The following is an 11,587-nucleotide window of genomic DNA, read 5'->3' as shown; positions in this document are numbered from 1 at the left end:
TCTGCAGTGGACAAATTCCTTTCAAATTGATTTGCAATATTACACAAGAACTCGTGATTATACTGATATTCATCTCCTCGGTTGTGGCCTAGTAAGTTGGACTCTTAATTTTTTTTTTTTGTCTATTCTTTCTTCTCATTGTGTTAGTGGATATTCAATGCTTCTATTCTGCTATTTATTTATATTATTCAAAAGGTTAGTAATTGGAAAGAGTATATATCGCTCGGTCATTAAAGTAGTTTACTATTGTTAATTACAGCTGCACAGGGAAACTTGAGCGGCATATATCTGATTGAGAAAACTTTAGCTATATGTAAGACATTCCAAGCTTCCAAGCATATATCATACAAAAGCTTTTTTATACCGCATATTCACCGACTGATACCACCTTTGTCACGACCCAAACTAGGCCATGACCGGCGCATAAATTAAGTAATCTTTAATCTATGCTAGCCTTAATTCTGAACTAATAGAAATTCCAAAATTTACTAACCGAATATCAAAGTCATCTCGATTACATCAATAAACCTTAAAAAAATCAAACTATTCAAGTCCAATCTTAATAATCAAAAGTCTCCAAAAATAAGATAAAGCTAAATCATTAAGTAGTCTCTTTCACATCAATCCAAGGGTTACCTCACGAACAGGGACCTTAATCTGAAAAAGAAATATTCAACGTGGTATTAGATTTTCGTCTATACGAGTGAAAACCTCAGTGAGCAGTAGTTATAGCACACGGCAAAAAGGAACATGCAGACAGGGTGATACTTTTAAATTATGACAAATATAGTTTCAAATATAGTATTCAAAATCAGTTAAACAAAACGGTCAATATTAGATAATCAAATCAAAGTACTGGTAATCAATTGTCAAAGATAATACTGAAGCCTTTCAAAATATCAAATATTAGAATAATCAGAAAATAAGACAGAACCTTTAAAAACACATGGTACAGTGTAACAGAGTGGTGGTACTGCACACCACTAGGGCCAGATAAATGGTAAGCGCTACCAATAACAGATACAAATAACAGATAATCGCCTTCACCGATCTTATGCATGATTCTAATGCTGACACAACTGACGACAAACTGACAACTGACAACCTGACTCAAAGACAAATGCAAGGACCTAATGTTATGAAGATCGGTGAGGGGCCAGATAACAGATACATATATACTGAGCACTTGTACCAGTTTGAAAACATATAGTATACATATATAAATCAGGTCTGTTCCCGGAATATACGCTCTAATACTAAGGATATTTAGTAAACATGAGGTTTAAGCTATAAGTTCGAGCAGACACGAGGCTATGAGTGTTCGATTTAATCAACTTGCGGATTATCGTAATTTCCTATTGGTTCAATGGAAATGAGAAAAATAAATTAACCAATCTTAATTAAATCAACACTAGTGGAAGCAATTAAAATTCATGGAAGAAGGTAGTAAATCTTCTGCACTTTAGCATATTCGGATACTACTGCTAAAACCCATAACATAACTATTGGTAAAAAAAAAATAAGTCAATAAATAATAAGAGAAAACCCAACTCCATCACTATAATTTATATGTTTCAATATAGTTTAAATAGGTAGAAAGAGTTTGGAAAGAGTTGTATTATATATATATATAATATATTCTAAATGGGTATGATAGCTAGGTAGGAATGATGAAATGTTTCCTGGACAATGTAGAGACATGTTAAATCAAAGGTTTGAAACTTCCACTTCATTTTCCATTTTCCAAGATATAAAATATTCATAGTATTATATATATTTTTTTGAAGACCCACAAAGAAAATGGATAAAAAAACCTCCACTCACAATTGAAAATAATCAATTCATAGCATTAGATCCTATATAGGTTTTATTTTATTTTTTTAAAACAATAGAACTTACCTTACAAAGATGGAGTGGCCTTGGGAAGAAGAAAATCTTTCTTCGAACTTGAATCAGGGAAGAAGATTTTTTATCAATGCAGTCTACGAAGGAAGACAACGGCGGCAAAAGAAGAAAAAGATAGTTTTCTTTTCTTTTCTTTTTAGTGTAGAAGTAGGTTTACTTTCTTTTTGCGAGGGCTTTGGTTTTTTTTTTTTTTTTTTTATAAATCACTAAGTTATAAAATATATCATTTATAAAAAAAAACTTTATAAACTGTAAAATATATATAATTTGGTATTTTTAATTCATGTAACAAAATTTTTAAAAAAATACGTTTGGCTCAAGACAGGGTTATTACATTCTTCCCCCCTAAGAAAAATTCGGTCCCCGAATTTAAATTACTAGGACACTAACCTGAACTGTCAAATAAATGAGGATATATAACTCGCATCTCAGATTCAGTCTTCCAAGTGGCTTCACTATTAGAGTGGTTTTGCCACAGAACTTTAACTAAAGGAACTTCTTTGGACCGTAGCTTGCAGACTTGGCTATCTAAGATCTTTATTGGTTGCTCGTCATATGACAAGTCATCTCTAACTTGAATAGTTTATGCAACTGCACCAATCCTTTCAAGAATCTCAAACGGGCCTACATAACGCGGACTCAATTTTCCTTTCTTGCCAAACCGCATGATCCCTTTCATCGGAGAGACCTTCAGAAACACATGATCATCGATCGGAAATTCTACATTCTTGCGTCTCGGATCAACATAACTCTTTTGCCTACTCTGAGCTGTTAAGAGTCTATCACGGATAACACGAACTTTATCTGAAGTCAACTGTATCAACTCAGGTCTAGTGAGTCTCCTTTCTCCAACCTCATCCCAACAAATCGGCGACCGACACTTACGACCATACAAAGCTTCATAAGGTGCCATCTCAATGCTAGCCTGATAGCTATTGTTATAAGCAAACTCTACCAAAGGCAAATGATGATCCCAATTTTGGTCAAAATCAAAAATACAAGCTCGAAGCATATCCTCTAAAGTCTAAATAGTCCTTTCGGACTGTCCGTCCGTCTGAGGATGAAAAGCGGTGTTAAACTGAAGTTTTGTACCAAGTGCTTCTTGAAATTTCTTCCAGAACCGAGAAGTGAATTGAGTACCACGATCTGACACAATAGACTGGAACTCCATGAAGTCTGACAATCTCATCAATGTATAACTGAGCAAGCTTAGAGAAATCATAAGTTGTCTTCACATGAAGAAAATAAGCAGACTTAGTTAAACGGTCGACTATCACCCAAATGGAATCGTACCCTCCCCTAGTGCGAGGCAATCCTACCACGAAGTCCATAGCAATATTCTCCCACTTCCACTCAGGAATGGGTAGTGGTTGAAGCAACCCAGACGGTCTCTGATGTTCTGCCTTTACTTGTTGGCAAGTAAGGCATTTAGCAACAAAGTCTGCAACATCTCTCTTTATTCCACTCCACCAGTATAACTCCTTTAAATCTCTATACATCTTAGTGGAACCAGGATGAACTGTATAAGCTGAACAATGTGCTTCCTCCAAAATTTCCCTTTTTAAATCATCAATATCAGGAACACACAGTCTAGTCCCATAACGAAGAACTTCATCATCACCAATCACGAAGTCCTGAACCTTACCCTGACAAACACCATCCCTAACTTTACACAATTGAGGATCTTCTTATTGGGCTGCCTTGATTCTATCTAATAGAATAGGTCTAACACGAAAATGAGCTACTAACACTTCAGATGTTGCCTCAAATTTTACTCCTTGATCAAACAATTCATGAATGTCACTAATCAAAGGTCTCCTCACTACGGAAAGATGAGCTAAGCTACCTAGAGATTTCCTACATAACGCATCTGCTACAACGTTTGCTTTCCCTGGATGGTACTGAATTGTGCAATCATAATCCTTGAGAAACTCCACCCATCTTCTCTGCCTCAGATTCAAATCACGCTGATCAAAGATGTACTTGAGACTTTTATGGTCAGTGAAAATCTCACATGTCTCCCCATACGCGCGAGAATATCAAATGTGTAATCCTTGAGAAACTCCACCCATCTTCTCTGCCTCAGATTCAATTTATGACATTTCACATTTCTAATATAAATCAACCCTTACGCGCGAGAATATCAAATGTGTAATTTTCGCATATCATCATCATCTCTAAAGAAAACATATTTCTTTTATGGCCAAGTCTTTAAAATTCAAACCAATTTTTTTTTTTAGACTTTCGTTGTGGCTTACACGTTGCCACTGGTACAAGTAGGTCTATTGCCTCTGAAGTGACCGTGTTCTTATAACCGGATGTATCTTCAATTAGCACATGTACCAACACATGCCAAAAGGCAATTAATCTGTTTAAACAAACAGAACAAGACAGTAATTGACAACTTTTCCTTCCTGGAATTCCAAACAAACGAAGTTAGAATCGGAAACTTATAATTTGTTTAAACAAACAGATACATAACTGATAATGAACAAAAATACAAACTATTAATGTAAAGTTGTCCTCCAATCTGTCCCAGTATAATATTTCAATTATACTTTGTTTGTCAATACAGTCTATCAAAATTTTCCTGTACGTCTCTTTGGAAAAATTGAAAACAATAATATCAACTTCAATGGATTTGATTAGAAGGACATTTCGTGATCATAATTTCTTCTTCTCTTTTTGATGTTCTCCTAATTTACCATAAAACTAGAAAGTAGGCCAAGTTTTGTAAAAAAACAAAATAACCATAGCGGGCACCATAAAGACAAATGAAAAAAATATTATTAGGAATAGCAATTATAATTTGAATGCATGCACCAGCAAAAAAAGCATTTATAATAATTCCTTGTAAGTAATCAAATTTCTGATAAACCAAGGGCATAAATCAATCAAGCTTGCTCACAAAAGAACCATTTCCTGGTTCGTTTTTGTCATTCACCCATTTCTCAAACATCAAACCTCTCTATTTTGACTAATGCCTGAGATTCTATGAAATATATACTAACAAATATGCAGTCGGTTTGAATAACAAATGTATAACATATACTGTATTTTCAAAAGAAGAACACTTCTTTCAGTCTTAAAGAATGTTAGACACTTAAGAAAACAATTATCTGTTTCTGTCAAATTCATTCCAAATAATACTTATGTGTGTTTTTGAAAATCACATAAAAAATAAAACTTCTGTCTTAAGAATGTTAGACAAACGATTACATCTGTCTTAAAAATGTTAGATGTGATTAACCAAAGAACAAATCAAATACAGAAAAAACATACAAACACTAAAACTAGAATTAAAAGAAAAGAGTTAGACAAATCTGAGACAGATGTCGCTATTGACGATCGTCTCCCAGGATACAACAGATTACGCGAGCGAACTCAACCGTGTGACTGATATATAATTTATTCAAAAAATTTCAACAATAATTTATCTACATTAGGTCCAACATCCATCGTATTTTTGGAAGTCATTAAGTTTCATCATATGGTGACCCCAACACCATATTATTTTTAAAGGTAAATAATTTATTAGTCTCCACCTTTTTATGTAACATACTATTTGGTCTCTTTATTTTGAAAAACATATTATAAGGTCCCTAATTTTTATCAATATTCACCATTTGGTCATTTTGTCTATTTTTTTTAGATTTTTGACCAAACTATAATATTGCAAAATGACCATGTTACTCTGTTATTTTCCGTCTATCTATTTATGTCAAAAATAATGGTTAAAAGTAAAAATAATAATTAGATAGAAGGACCAAAGGGTTAACAGTGCGTTTTTGAAAATAAAGGGACTAAACAATGTGTTAGGTAAAAAGTAGGGACTAATAAATTATTTAGCCTATTTATAATGATGGTGAACTCATTTGAAATGTTTTTAATCCTAAAATGGTACTCCCTCCATTCTCAAATAAGTGTAATTTTAGATAATTATTTTTGTTTTTATTTAAGTGTCGTTTTTGTTTTTCAATAAAATTTAGTATAATATTTTTTCTAAGCATTTAAATTTTGCCTTGATTTATGTGGTTTTTTAAACTTTCAAAGTTTCTTCTCCAATCATTTTAGGAGAGAGAATTTTTATTTAGTTAATCCACCTAAATTTATTAATTTAAGTATATATTAATTGTGTTTGTTAATTTGTGTGAAAATTCTAAAATGACACTTATTTGAGAATGGATAGAGTATTTTACATCAAACATCATGCGCCTATACACCTCAAATTTTTGGTTTGTCCTTTTACTCATCTTGTAGCTTATATATAAGCTGTTGTTATTTGCTTTTAAGGCATAAGTGAATATATTATAGATCATATTTCTCAACATTGCAAATATTTTGCTCTTGACTCAACAATAGATAATCAGAAAAAAGTTCAGTGCAGCAACGAAGCAAAGGAGTTTTTTTATGAATTTATCAATGAGGACGATGGGAATAGTGGTGACTTTGCCAACATAACTCACCTGAGTGCATTGGCGATGTAGGAATCGGTGTCCCAGATCCCAAACTTGTAATAATCTGTCACCAAAAATCAGATTTGTCACAACTTCTAATAATAACGACATATCCATTTATTGCAATGGAAACAGAACAATAGAGAGTAGCATTTTACATTTAAAAAAAAACAAATGTTCATCTAAAAAACATTTAAACATTTAACCTCAGCATACAAAATGACATGAAGAAACGTTAGAGCCTAAATAGCTTAACGCTGCTAATTAAAATCACTAAACCATAATCATCATCCAAATAGTCCTTAATTAAAACATTATCATCATTACCAAATGTCAACAAAATGCCACAATCAACTTCAATTTAGTTTATAGAAGTAATCAATATAACTAATGAACCACAAAAAGATCAAAAAAACCCTTCCATATCTACTTAGAGTGTAGCAACTCAATAATGGCATTTTTGGAACATCTTGGCAACCTTATAACTTCAACAACAGCTTCAGCCACTTGTGAATTTTGACAATCCATTCTATATAAATAGAACTTGAAAGGATATGTCATTTCACGAACAAACACGACTGTACACGGACTGACACGACTGTTTACGTACGAATACGACTGTTCACGAAGGACACGACAGTTCATGAAAGGAGGTGTTTGTTGGTATTAAAATTAATATATAATTTTATTCAAAATTTTCCAACAAATAATCTGTCACCAAACATCAGATTTGTCATAACTTCTAGAAATAACGACATATCCATATATAGCAACCGAAATAGAACAATAGAGAGCGGCATTTTGCATTGAAGTAAAAAACATAACAGATATTTAATACCAAATTAAAAATGAATATTAATCTACAAAGCATTTAAACATTCAACCTCAACATACAGTACTAATTCAAAAAATGACATGAAGAAACATTAGAGCCTAAATAGCTTAACACTGCTAATTAAAATCACTAAACCATAATCATCATCCATATAGTCCTTAAATCAACTTCATTTTAGTTTATAGAAGTAATCAATATAACTAATGAACCACAAAAAGATCAAAAAACCCTTGCATGTCTACTTAGGGTGTAGCAACTCAATAATGGCATTTTTGGAACATCTTGGCAACCTTATCAATCTTTGTTCCAAAGCTTCGAGTTCAAAAGTTGTTACACATCTTCCAATTTGACTACCATCTTTTCCAACACTCTTGCATTCTTGAGTAGAAATTCAACAAACAATAACACAACCTCATCTGGACAGCCAATGATTATAATAGCCTTTAGATGCGATGATAAACAATCAAAGACAGTCGTATTGGAATTCCAGTAGTTTTCTCCAAAATCAGTCGTATTGGGGAAATTATCATATATCTAAAGATGAAACAAAAAAAATTGTTACGACAATGTACTTCTTTTATGAAAACTCATGAAATTAACATATTAAAACATTTTCTATTGTTCCTTTTGCTTTATAAACATAAAATAGAGAAAACTCACCAAATGTCAACCATTTAATCCACAATAATACTTGAATTAAATTTGACAACTAGAATTAAAAGGTTGCAAAAATTACCCGATCATAATGCCAAACACTAATAGCTAATTTCTCAAGCACATGTGAACTACGAAGTAGACTTGCAATTCCAAATCTCGGGTTCATCGTACTAGGATAATCCAAAATCAAGCATTTGATGTTTAACACAGGTAAAGACGGATATCCCATGGAAACTAATTTGAGAGAACCTGCAACCATAATGTGGAATAAAAAATTCACTAAAGAATATACTTCATTGTTAAATTTAAACATAATGTGGAATAAAAAAGGATGAAATGTTTTGTCAAAAAAAAAGGATGAAATGTTTTTTATTCTTTATAACTTACCTTCATAAAGGATCTCCCAAGTGTTAACTGTTTGATATGCCGAAGCTGTTGAAGAATGTCTTTAATCCAACTTTTATGAATTTCTTGATCTGAAATTTTATACTCCTCCTGACCGTAAAACTGGGGACCGTAAAAATCAATAGTAGCACAAAATAAAGATGACAGATTCAGTAATTTAACAGTTCTAACTGGTCCCAAACTATTAAGAATAATCAGTTTTTCAAGCTTTGGACATGAAATTACAACATCAGAAACAGGTCCTATAACCAATCTTTTGAAAGATTCAGAAGCAATAACCAGCCGTGAAATCCCATCACAGTTTATTAATTCAAATGATTCCAGTAACAAACAACCAGCCACAACATTTTCAATCACTTGAGTAACCAGCTTTGAATCACATGTAAAAGTCACAATATTAAGATTCAAAGATAATTCCTCAAGCTTTGAACATGATATTTCGAAAGCTGAAATAAAAACAGTCATTATCAGAAAATCTCACACCCGCATTATGATGACAGAGAATTCTTTTCAAAGATTTGGAAACAATAATCAGCTTATCAAACTCATAAAGACTGTCAATCAATTCTAACGATTTGAGCAACGGACTGACAGAGAGAATATGTTCCATCGCTTGATCAGGCAACTTACAAGAAACCATAGCCAATTCTGTGAGGCATTCCCAATTTACCTTTCCATTAGGCATAAAAGTACAATTTTGGGTTGTTAATTTAACAAGTGAAGCACTGTTGAAAAGGAATTCCGGCAACGTGTATTCTCCCAATAAAGTCAAGCCTAAGTCCTCCACATACTTTCTTGTTGCAAAACGGATTATAGCATCAATCTGAGGATCCTTGTCATCGCTACAAGGATGATCAATGTGGAATTTTTTGATCTTAGAGCAGTTGTGGAGATTTAAGGTATTGTCAATGATACTAAGGGAGTTTTCAGTAGATATACCAGTGTAATGGAAGATGAGAACTGGAACACTAGTCCATTGATTCTGCCAGCATTTTGATAGAATTCCAGTTCGAATAACTTCTTTTGTTGACGGCAAAAAAGAGAGGATATGGTGAACGAGACAATCTGGCAAATCACTGATTCGGTCTAGATTCTCCGGCTCCACCTTCAACCTTTTGCTTCCCATTTCGACTCAGAAGATGTACTTAACTAAACCTATGTTGCTTTGGAAGAAGATGGAACCAGGCCATATATATATATATAATACAATGTGTGTGTCTCTTTGAGTCCCCTGAAATTTGAAAATTATTGTGCCACTTCGAGCTCCGTGTAGTTCATAATTACTCATTAGGCATTAAATGTAACCAAAAAAAAAATTAATTGTATTATTATTTTTTATGTTATCATCAAGTTTTTTTTTTTTTAAAGAATGTTTCTTCTTTTTAATTTAGAAATATTTTCAAATTTTAATAAAATAGCTAAATTTTCAATTGATTAAATTGGAATAATCAAATCAACTAAATCTATTCTTAATAGTCAATTCTACATTTATCAAAGTATAAAGAATCCTTACCATTTCAACATATATTAGGGAAACAAAATTACCCTTTTATTTATTTTTTAATATGAAAGTAATAAATTACCTTTAATTATATAAATAAATAAATGTTTGTTTACACAATTTTCACCTCATATTCAAATAATAACACAACACATAAACCAAACAGACCTCAAATATGCATTGTATATTCTTGATATTCATATATTTGTCTATATTAATTAAAAAAAATTCTACTATTATTTTCTATTAAATTTTTATTATCATTTTTATTAATCTCTAATGTAATGTCTTTAAATTATAGATTACTACATTATGAATTTTTTATTTTTCAGAAAATGTATTTTTTTCATTTCATCCATAAAATTTATTGGATAAAATAAATACTTTTGTAATTTTATATAATTGTACTCCTATTTTTTAATTATTAAAATATTTTTCATTCACGTTTTAATAAATAATATAATTATATAAAACTTAATAAATAAATTAGTTAATATTGAAGAGATTATGATTATATAGAAAAAAATACGTTAAAATTGGAAAATTAAATGTTATTATTAAAACATATAGTACACAATAATTTAGTACAATATTTTAAAGTTTATTTAGTTTAATTTAGAATGAAAGTGTACGTTGATAGCTTGGGATGCAAGCTATTTATAGTCATGTAGTCGTAACCCTCAGTAACTAGAAAGTCTCCATTAATGCCTCATTAATGGCGGTTACTGGTCTTATTCATGTACGACCGTTAGCTAATTAATGGGTTATTAATTGTCTTTACGGGGATCTGCATATTTACCCTCTGGGCGGATCGTGGCATAATGGCGGGTCTCCCATAGGGTTGACTATGGATAGCGTGTGGAGGAATCCCTACGATTCGCCTCTGTAGTAGCTTATGCGATACGCCATAGCTTTCTCGACTACTTGGATACGCGGTCGTTTTGGCTAATATCCATTTTGGTCCCGTAAATAATATCTCGATGTTATCAGAAGCCCCCTCTAAAGTTGCGTTGAAGTCCTTTAGGGCTTTTGATCTTCCTGTCGTGCCGTCAATAGTTGTCTAATTGATGGGTGCTCTGTTCCAGGCCATCCATCGAGTGGCAGGTGTCAGGGACGCACCGTTCGAGGTAAGTGGCGGTTTCCTTTTAAATTCTTTTTTCTCTCTCTTCCCCTTCACTTTGTCATTTGCTTCATTTTTTCCCTGCGTTTTTCTAGAGCTTTCTTCGTGTCAAGAACTTTGATTATTTGAAGCTTTCGACATTTCATGTAAGTTTATTCTTTCGTCTTGTTTTCTTTTTCATCTAGATTTTTATGAGTACCTCTTCTGGTTCTACCACTAAACTCTTCGGTGTGACCCATTCCTCTGACCCTTGATTTAGCTGGACTTCTTCTGAGAGTTCTGATTCCTCTGAGAGTACCCCTAGTTGCGATCTATCTGAGTTAAGGAATACGGTGAGGGAGTGTAGGAACCGTCGTCCCCGTTTAGTTAAAATTCAGAACTCTTCCACCGCTGCAGCTCGAATTGCTCCGGCGATAGACCCCAGGACCTTTTCCAGTATGTAGGCTTCCCCTTCGACTCCGATTAGAAAGAACAAGCCTCGCGCAGAGACCACTTCGTCTCGCATGAACGCCGCGGATCTTGCTGATTTGGCAGATCGATATCCATGGATTAAGAATTATGAGACTGAGTTGGCGGCTGCTCATCAGCGACCCGCCTGTCCCCCTAGGGGATTCCTTTCTGTGTACATGAGTCATGTGGAGAGAGGATTCCGCCTTCCTCTTCCCCGGATGATGAGAGAAATTTTGGACTACTTTGGGATCACCGTT

General features: G+C 33.1%; 1 long non-coding RNA gene across 1 annotated transcript; it reads left to right on the top strand.

Annotated features, from left to right (window-relative positions):
- Positions 1 to 11: 11 nt before the first annotated feature.
- LOC136227504 (uncharacterized) lies at positions 12 to 8,422 on the top strand. Its single transcript, XR_010688103.1, has 3 exons — positions 12 to 91; positions 260 to 313; positions 6,293 to 8,422. It is a non-coding gene; the product is annotated as an uncharacterized lncRNA (long non-coding RNA).
- Positions 8,423 to 11,587: the final 3,165 nt, after the last annotated feature.

The sequence above is a fragment of the Euphorbia lathyris genome, chromosome 4 (genome assembly GCF_963576675.1).
Source record: "Euphorbia lathyris chromosome 4, ddEupLath1.1, whole genome shotgun sequence".
In the NCBI taxonomy this organism is placed as follows: Eukaryota; Viridiplantae; Streptophyta; class Magnoliopsida; order Malpighiales; family Euphorbiaceae; genus Euphorbia; species Euphorbia lathyris.
Note: the sequence above shows the minus strand (reverse complement) of the source record. Positions and strands in the feature narration are given on the sequence as shown.